Below are 10,670 nucleotides of genomic sequence, written 5' to 3'. Positions count from 1 at the left end.
CACAACCTCCTCCACCACCCCCCACACATCACCTCCACACCACACAGACATCACCTCCACACCCCACACAGACATCTCCTCCACACCTCCCCGTCATCTCCTCCTCCACGCACAAACCTCTACTCCACACCTCGCCGTCACCGCCGCCACGACGCGCGCACATCTCCTCCACCACACAAAGACAACATCCTCCACACCACACAGACATCTCCTCCACACCTCACAGACATCTCCTCCACACCTCACAGACATCTCCTCCACACCACACAACATCTCCTCCCCCACACCCCATCTCACCCACCACACACATACATCTCCCCCACCACACACACATCTCCCCCACACCCCACAAACACCCCCTCCACACCACACAGACATCTCCTCCACACCTCACATTCATCTTCTCCACACCTCACAGACATCTCCTCCACACCACACAGACATCTCTCCTCCACACCACACAGACATCTCCTCCACACCACACAGACATCTCCTCCACACCTCACAGACATCTCCTCCACACCACACAGACATCTCCTCCACACCACACAGACATCTCCTCCACACCACACAGACATCTCCTCCACACCACACAGACATCTCCTCCACACCACACAGACATCTCCTCCACACCACACACACCTCCCCACCCCCCACACCTCCCCCCCACACCTCACAGACATCTCCCTCCACACCCCACAGACATCTCCCCCACACCCTCACAGACATCTCCTCCACACCACACAGACATCTCCTCCACACCACACAACATCTCCACACCTCACAGACATCTCCTCCACACCACACAGACATCCCCCTCCCACCCACACAGACATCCTCCACACCACACAGACATCTCCTCCACACCACACAGACATCCCTCCACACCCACAGACATCTCCTCCACACCACACAGACATCTCCCTCCACATCCCCACACAGACATCTCCTCCACACCACACAGACATCTCCTCCACACACACAGACATCCTCCACACACACAGACATCTCCAGACACAGACTCCTCCACACCACACAGACATCTCCTCCACACCTCACAGACATCTCCCTCCACACCACACAGACATCCCCCCACACCTCCACCACAGACATCCTCCACACCACACAGACATCCTCCACACCACACAGACATCTCCTCCACACCACACAGACATCCCACACCACACAGACATCCTCCACACCACACAGACATCCCTCCACACCACACAGACATCTCCTCCACACCACACAGACATCCCTCCACACCACACAGACATCCCCTCCACACCATCTCCACAGAGACATCCCCCCACCACAGACATCTCCTCCACACACAGACATCCTCCACACCACACAGACATCTCCTCCACACCACACAGACATCTCCTCCACACCTGTCTCTTATACACATCTAGATGTGCATACCACAGACATCTCCTCCACACCACACAGACATCTCCTCCACACCACACAGACATCTCCTCCACACCACACAGACATCCCCTCCACACCACACAGACATCTCCACGCCACACCACACAGGCATCTCCTGAACACCACACCACACAGACATCTCCTCCACACCACACAGACATCTCCTCCACACCACACAGACATCTCCTCCACACCTCACAGACATCTCCTCCAGACACCTCACCACACAGACATCCCCTCCACACCTCACCACACAGACATCTCCTCCACATCACACAGACATCTCCTCCACACCCACAGACATCCTCCACCTCCACACCACACAGACATCCCTCCACATCTCCTCCACCACACAGACATCTCCACACCCCACACCACCAGACATCTCCTCCACACCCACACAGACATCCTCCTCCACACCCACACAGACATCTCCTCCACACCTCCACACACACAGACATCTCCTCCACACCTCACAGACATCTCCTCCACACCACACAGACATCTCCTCCACACCACACAGACATCTCCTCCACACCACACAGACATCTCCTCCACACCACACAGACATCTCCTCCACACCACACAGACATCTCCTCCACACCACACAGACATCTCCTCCACACCTCACAGACATCTCCCCACCACACCACACACATCATCCCAACACCACACCCAAAGACAACTACACCACACCACACACAACACCCCAACACCCCACACAGCCACACCTCCACACCACACAGACATCTCCCCCACCCTCCACACCACACAGACATCTCCTCCACACCACACAGACATCCTCCCTCCCTCCACCACACAGACATCTCCCTCCACACCACACCCACAGACATCCCTCCACACACAGACATCTCCTCCACACCACACAGACATCTCCTCCACACCACACAGACACCACCTCCACACCACACAGACATCTCCTCCACAGCACACCGACATCTCCTCCACACCACACAGACATCTCCTCCACACCACACAGACATCTCCTCCACACCACACAGACATCTCCTCCACACCACACAGACATCTCCTCCACAGCACACAGACATCTCCTCCACACCACACAGACATCTCCTCCACACCACACAGACATCTCCTCCACACCACACAGACATCTCCTCCACACCTCCACACCACACACCACACATCTCCTCCACACCACACAGACACCTCCTCCACACCACACAGACATCTCCTAAATGCCACGGCACACAGACATCTCCTGAACACCACAGCACACAGACATCTCCTCCACACCACACAGACATCTCCTCCACCACACAGACATCTCCTCCACACCTCACAGACATCTCCACACCACCCCACAGACATCTCCACACCACCAGACATCCTCCACACCACACAGACATCCCTCCACACCACACAGACATCTCCTCCACACCACACAGACACATCCTCCACACCACACAGACATCTCCTCCACACCTCACAGACCTCTCCTCCACACCACACAGACATCTCCTCCGCACCACACAGACATCTCCTCCACATCACAGAGACATCTCCTCCACACCACACAGACATCTCCTCCACATCACAGAGACATCTCCTCCACATCACACAGACATCTCCTCCACACCACACCACACAGACATCTCTTCTACACCACACAGACACCTCCTCCACACCACACCAGACATCCCCTCCACACCACACAGACATCCCCTCCACACCACACAGACATCTCCACACCACACAGACATCTCCTCCACACCACACAACATCTCCTCCACATCTCACAGACATCTCCTCCACACCACCCTCACAGACATCTCCTCCACACCACACACACATCCACCCCACACAGACATCTCCTCCACACCTCCACACCACACAGACATCTCCTCCACACCTCACAGACATCTCCTCCACACCTCACAGACATCTCCTCCACACCTCACAAACATCTCCTCCACACCACACAGACATCTCCTCCACACCACACAGACATCTCCACACCACACAGACATCTCCTCCACACCTCACAGACATCTCCTCCACACCACACAGACATCCTCCACACACAGACATCTCCTCCACACCACACAGACATCTCCTCCACACCCACACAGACATCCTCCACACCACACAGACATCTCCTCCACACCACACAGACATCCTCCACACACACAGACATCCTCCTCCACACCACACAGACATCTCCTCCACACCACACAGACATCCTCCACACCACACAGACATCCTCCACACCACACAGACATCCTCCACACCACACAGACATCCCTCCACACCCACACAGACATCTCCTCCACACCACACAGACATCTCCTCACACCCCCACAGACATCCCTCCACACACAGACATCCTCCACACCCACAGACATCTCCTCCACACCCACACAGACATCCTCCACACCACACAGACATCTCCCTCCACACCCACAGACATCTCCACACCCCTCCACACCCACACAGACATCTCCACACCACAGAGACATCTCCACACCACACAGACATCTCCTCCACCACACAGACATCTCCTCCACACCACACAGACATCTCCTCCACACCACACAGACATCTCCTCACACACACACAGACATCTCCTCCACACCTCCACAGACATCTCCTCCACACCACACAGACATCTCCTCCACACCACACACACATCTCCTCCACACCACACAGACATCTCCTCCACACCTCACAGACATCTCCTCCACACCTCACAGACATCCCACACCCCACAACAACCCCTCCACACCACACAAACCACACCCCACATCCACCACCACCACACCACACAGACACCTCCTCCACACCACACAGACACCTCCACACCACACAGACATCTCCTCCACACCACACAGACATCTCCTCCACACCACACAGACATCTCCACACCACACAGACATCTCCTCCACACCACACAGACATCTCCACACCACACAGACATCTCCTCCACACCCACAGACAGACCACACTCCTCACACCCCACAGACATCTCCTCCACACACACAGACATCCTCCACACCACACAGACATCCTCCACACCACACAGACATCCTCCACACCACACAGACATCTCCTCCACACCACACAGACATCTCCCTCCACACCCACACAGACATCCTCCACACCCACAGACATCTCCCCCTCCACACCACACAGACATCCTCCACACCTCCACAGACATCTCCTCCACACCACACAGACATCTCCTCCACACCACACAGACATCCCTCCACACCACACAGACATCATCCCTCCACACCACACAGACATCCTCCACTCCACACCTCACAGACATCTCCCCTCCACACCACACAGACATCTCCTCCACATCACAAGAGACATCTCCTCCACATCACACAGACATCTCCTCCACACCACACCACACAGACATCTCACCTCTCCACACCACACAGACATCTCCTCCACACCACACAGACACCTCCTCCACACCCACACAGACATCTCCACACCACACAGACATCCTCCACACCACACAGACATCTCCTCCTCCACACCACACAGACATCTCCTCCACACCACACAGACATCTCCTCCACACCACACAGACATCTCCTCCACACCACACAGACACCTCCACACCACACAGACATCTCCTCCACACCACACAGACATCTCCTCCACCACACAGACATCTCCTCCACACCTCACAGACATCTCCTCCACACCACACAGACATCTCCTCCACACCACACAGACATCCTCCACACCACACAGACATCCCTCCTCCACACAGACATCCTCCACACAGACATCCCTCCACACCACACAGACATCCTCCACACCACACAGACATCCTCCACACCCACAGAGACATCTCCACACCCACACAGACATCTCCACACCCCACCACACAGACATCTCCTGCTGTCTCTTATACCACCTAGCCCACACCACACAGACATCCCCTCCACACCACACAGACATCTCCTCCACACCACACAGACATCTCCTCCACACCTCACAGACATCTCCTCCACACCACACAGACATCTCCTCCACACCACACAGACATCTCCTCCACACCTCACAGACATCTCCTCCACACCACACAGACATCTCCTCCACACCTCACAGACATCTCCACACCACACAGACATCTCCTCCACACCACACAGACATCTCCTCCACCACCTCACCACACAGACATCTCCACAACAGCACACAGACATCTCCACACCACACAGACATCTCCTCCACACCACACAGACATCTCCACAGCACACAGACATCTCCTCCACACCACACAGACATCCTCCACACCTCACAGAAATCTCCTCCACACCACACAGACATCTCCTCCACACCTCACAGACATCTCCTCCACACCACACAGACATCTCCTCCACACCACACAGACATCTCCTCCACACCTCACAGACATCTCCTCCACACCTCACAGACACATCTCCTCCACACCACACAGACACCACCTCCACACACACACATCTCCTCCACACCACACAGACATCTCCTCCACACCACACAGACATCCCCTCCACACCACACAGACATCCCCCTCACAGACATCTCCCAACCCTCCACACCACACAGACATCTCCACACCACACAGACATCCCTCCACACCCACAGACATCTCCACACCCCCTCCTCCACAGCACACAGACATCTCCTCCACACCCACACAGACATCTCCCTCCACACCCACAGACATCTCCTCCACACCCACACAGACATCTCCTCCACACCACACAGACATCCTCCACACCACACAGACATCCTCCACACCACACAGACATCTCCACAGCACACCACCACCTCCTCCACACCACACAACAATCTCCTCCACACCACACCGACACATCCTCCACACCACACAGACATCTCCTCCACACCCCACAGACATCTCCTCCACCCACACAGACATCCCTCCACCTCACAGACACCTCCACACCCACAGACATCTCCTCCACACCACACAGACATCTACTCCACACCTCACAGACATCTCCTCCACACCTCACAAACATCACCTCCACACCACACAGAAATCTCCTCCACACCACACAGACATCTCCACACCACACAGACATCTCCTCCACACCCCACCACACAGACATCACGACCACAGCACACAGACACCTACACACCACACAGATATCTCCTCCACACCACACAGACATCTCCACACCACACAGACATCTCCTCCACACCACACAGACATCCTCCACACCACACAGACATCTCCTCCACACCACACAGACATCCCCTCCACACCACACAACATCTCCACACCTCACAGACATCTCCTCCACACCCACAGACATCCCCCACCCACACAGACATCCTCCACCACACACCACACAGACATCTCCTCCCACACAGACATCCTCCCTCCACCACATCTCCTCCCACAGACATCTCCTCCACACCACACAGACATCTCCTCCACACCTCACAGACATCTCCTCCACACCACACAGACATCCCCCCACCACATCTCCTCACAGACATCCCCTCCACACCACACAGACATCTCCTCCACACCTCACAGACATCTCCTCCACACCACACAGACATCTCCTCCACACCTCACAGACATCTCCTCCACACCTCACAGACATCTCCTCCACACCACACAGACATCTCCACAACATCTCCTCCACACCACACAGACATCTCCTCCACACCACACAGACATCTCCTCCACACCACACAGACATCTCCTCCACACCTCACCACACAGACATCTCCTCCACAGCACACAGACATCTCCTCCACACCACACAGACATCCCCTCCACACCACACAGACATCTCCTCCACACCACACAGACATCTCCTCCACACCACACAGACATCTCCTCCACACCACACAGACATCTCCTCCACACCACACAACATCTCCACACCTCACAGACATCTCCTCCACACCTCACAGACATCTCCTCCACACCTCACAGACATCTCCCCCCCCCACACAGACATCCTCCACACCACACAGACATCCTCCACACCACACAGACATCCTCCACACCACACAGACATCTCTCCACTCCCACACCACACAGACATCTCCTCCACACCACAGACACAGACCTCCACACCACACAGACATCTCCCTCACACACCACACAGACATCTCCTCCACACCACACAGACATCCTCCACCTCACAGACATCTCCTCCACACCACACAGACATCCTCCACACCACCACAGACATCCCTCCACACCCTCCACAGACATCCTCCACAGCACACAGACATCTCCTCCACACCACACAGACATCTCCCACCACACAACATCTCCTCCACACCTCACCCACACACCTCTCCCCCCACACCACACAGACATCTCCTCCACACCACACAGACATCTCCTCCACACCACACAGACATCTCCTCCACACCACACAGACATCTCCTCCACACCACACCAGACATCTCCTCCACACCTCACAGACATCTCCTCCACACCACACAGACATCTCCTCCACACCACACAGACATCTCCTCCACACCACACAGACATCTCCACACCACACAGACATCTCCTCCACACCTCACCACACAGACATCTCCTCCACAGCACACAGACATCTCCTCCACACCACACAGACATCCCCTCCACACCACACCGACATCTCCTCCACACCACACAGACATCTCCTCCACCACACAGACATCTCCTCCACACCTCACAGACATCTCCTCCACACCTCACAGACATCTCCTCCACACCTCACAGACATCTCCTCCACACCACACAGACATCTCCTCCACACCACACAGACATCTCCTCCACACCACACAGACATCTCCTCCCCACCCACACACACTCCTCCTCCACACCACACAGACATCTCCTCCACACCACACAGACATCTCCTCCACACCACACACACATCTCCTCCACACCACACACACATCTCTTCCTCCACACCACACAGACATCTCCTCCACAGCACACAGACTTCCCCTCCACACTCCTCCACACCACACAGACATCTCCTCCACACCACACAGACATCCCCTCCACACCTCACAGACATCCCCCCCACACCTCACAGACATCTCCTCCACACCACACAGACACTCCTCCACACCACACAGACATCTCCTCCACACCACACAGACATCCTCCACCTCCACTCCCCACAGACATCCTCCACACCCACAGACATCTCCCTCCACACCTCCACATCTCCTCCACACACACAGACATCCCTCCACACCCCACAGACATCTCCTCCACACCTCACAGACATCTCCTCCTCACCACACAGACATCTCCTCCACACCACACAGACATCTCCTCCACACCACACAGACATCTCCTCCACACCACACAGACATCTCCACATCTCCTCCACACCACACAGACATCTCCTCCACACCACACAGACATCTCCTCCACACTCCACACCACACAGACATCCCTCCACACCACACAGACATCCTCCACTCCACACCACACCACAGACATCCTCCACAGCACACAGACATCTCCTCCACACCACACAGACATCTCCTCCACACCTCCACACCACACAGACATCTCCTCCACAGCACACAGACATCTCCTCCACAGACATCCCCTCCACACCACACAGACCTCTCCTCCACAGCCCTCTCCTCCCACACAGACCTCTCCTCCACACCTCACAGACCTCTTCCACACCTCACAGACATCTCCACACCACACAGACATCTCCACACCACACAGACATCTCCTCCACACCACACAGACTCTCTCCACCCACACCACACAGACATCTCCTCCACACCACACAGACATCTCCTCCACACCACACAGACATCTCCTCCACACCCCACAGACATCCTCCACTCCTCCACACAGACATCCTCCACAGACATCCTCCACACCCACAGACATCCTCCTCCACACACACAGACATCTCTCCTCCACACCACACAGACATCTCCTCCACACCACACAGACATCTCCTCCACACCACACAGACATCCACATCCCCACAGACATCTCCCTCCACACCCACACAGACATCCTCCACACCTCACAGACATCTCCTCCACACCACACAGACATCTCCTCCACACCACACAGACATCTCCAGACACACACCACACAGACATCTCCTCCACACCACACAGACATCTCCTCCACACCACACAGACATCTCCTCCACACCACACAGACATCTCCTCCACACCACACAGCCATCTCCTCCACATCACACAGACACCCCTCCACACCACACCGACACCCCTCCACACCCCACAGACATCTCCTCCACACCTCACAGACATCTCCTCCACACCACACAGACATCTCCACACCACACAGACATCCCCTCCACACCACACAGACATCTCCACACCTCACAGACATCTCCTCCACACCCACCAGACAGACATCTCCTCCACACCACACAGACAACTCCTCCACAGCACACAGACATCTCCTCCACACCACACAGACATCTCCTCCACACCACACAGACATCTCCACCACACCACACAGACATCTCCCCCACACCACACAGACATCTCCACCACACCCCACAGACCTCTCCTCCACACCACACAGACATCTCCTCCACACCACACAGACATCTCCACCACACAGACATCTCCTCCACACCACACAGACATCTCCTCCACACCCCACAGTCCTCTCCTCCACACCACGCAGTCTTCTCCACACCTCACAGACATCTCCTCCACATCTCACAGACATCTCCTCCACACCACACAGACATCTCCTCCACACCTCACAGACATCTCCTCCACACCACACAGACATCTCCTCCACACCTCACAGACATCTCCTCCACACCTCACAGACATCTCCACACCACACACACACAACCACCTCCACACCACACAGACACTCCTCCACACCACACAGACCTCCCTCCACATCACACACAGACATCCCTCCACACCACACAGACATCTCCCTCCACACACACAGACATCTCCTGGAACACCACAGACATCCCTCCAGACATCCTCCACACACAGACATCCTCCACACCCACACAGACATCCCTCCACACCACACAGACATCTCCTCCACACCTCCACATCTCCTCCACACCTCACAGACATCTCCTCCACACCACACAGACATCTCCACAACAGCACACAGACATCTCCACACCACACAGACATCTCCTCCACATCACACAGACATCTCCTCCACACCACACAGACATCTCCTCCACACCTCACAGACATCTCCTCCACACCTC

The sequence above is a fragment of the Rattus rattus genome, chromosome 11, assembly GCF_011064425.1.
Source record: "Rattus rattus isolate New Zealand chromosome 11, Rrattus_CSIRO_v1, whole genome shotgun sequence".
Taxonomy (NCBI): Eukaryota; Metazoa; Chordata; class Mammalia; order Rodentia; family Muridae; genus Rattus; species Rattus rattus.
Note: the sequence above shows the minus strand (reverse complement) of the source record.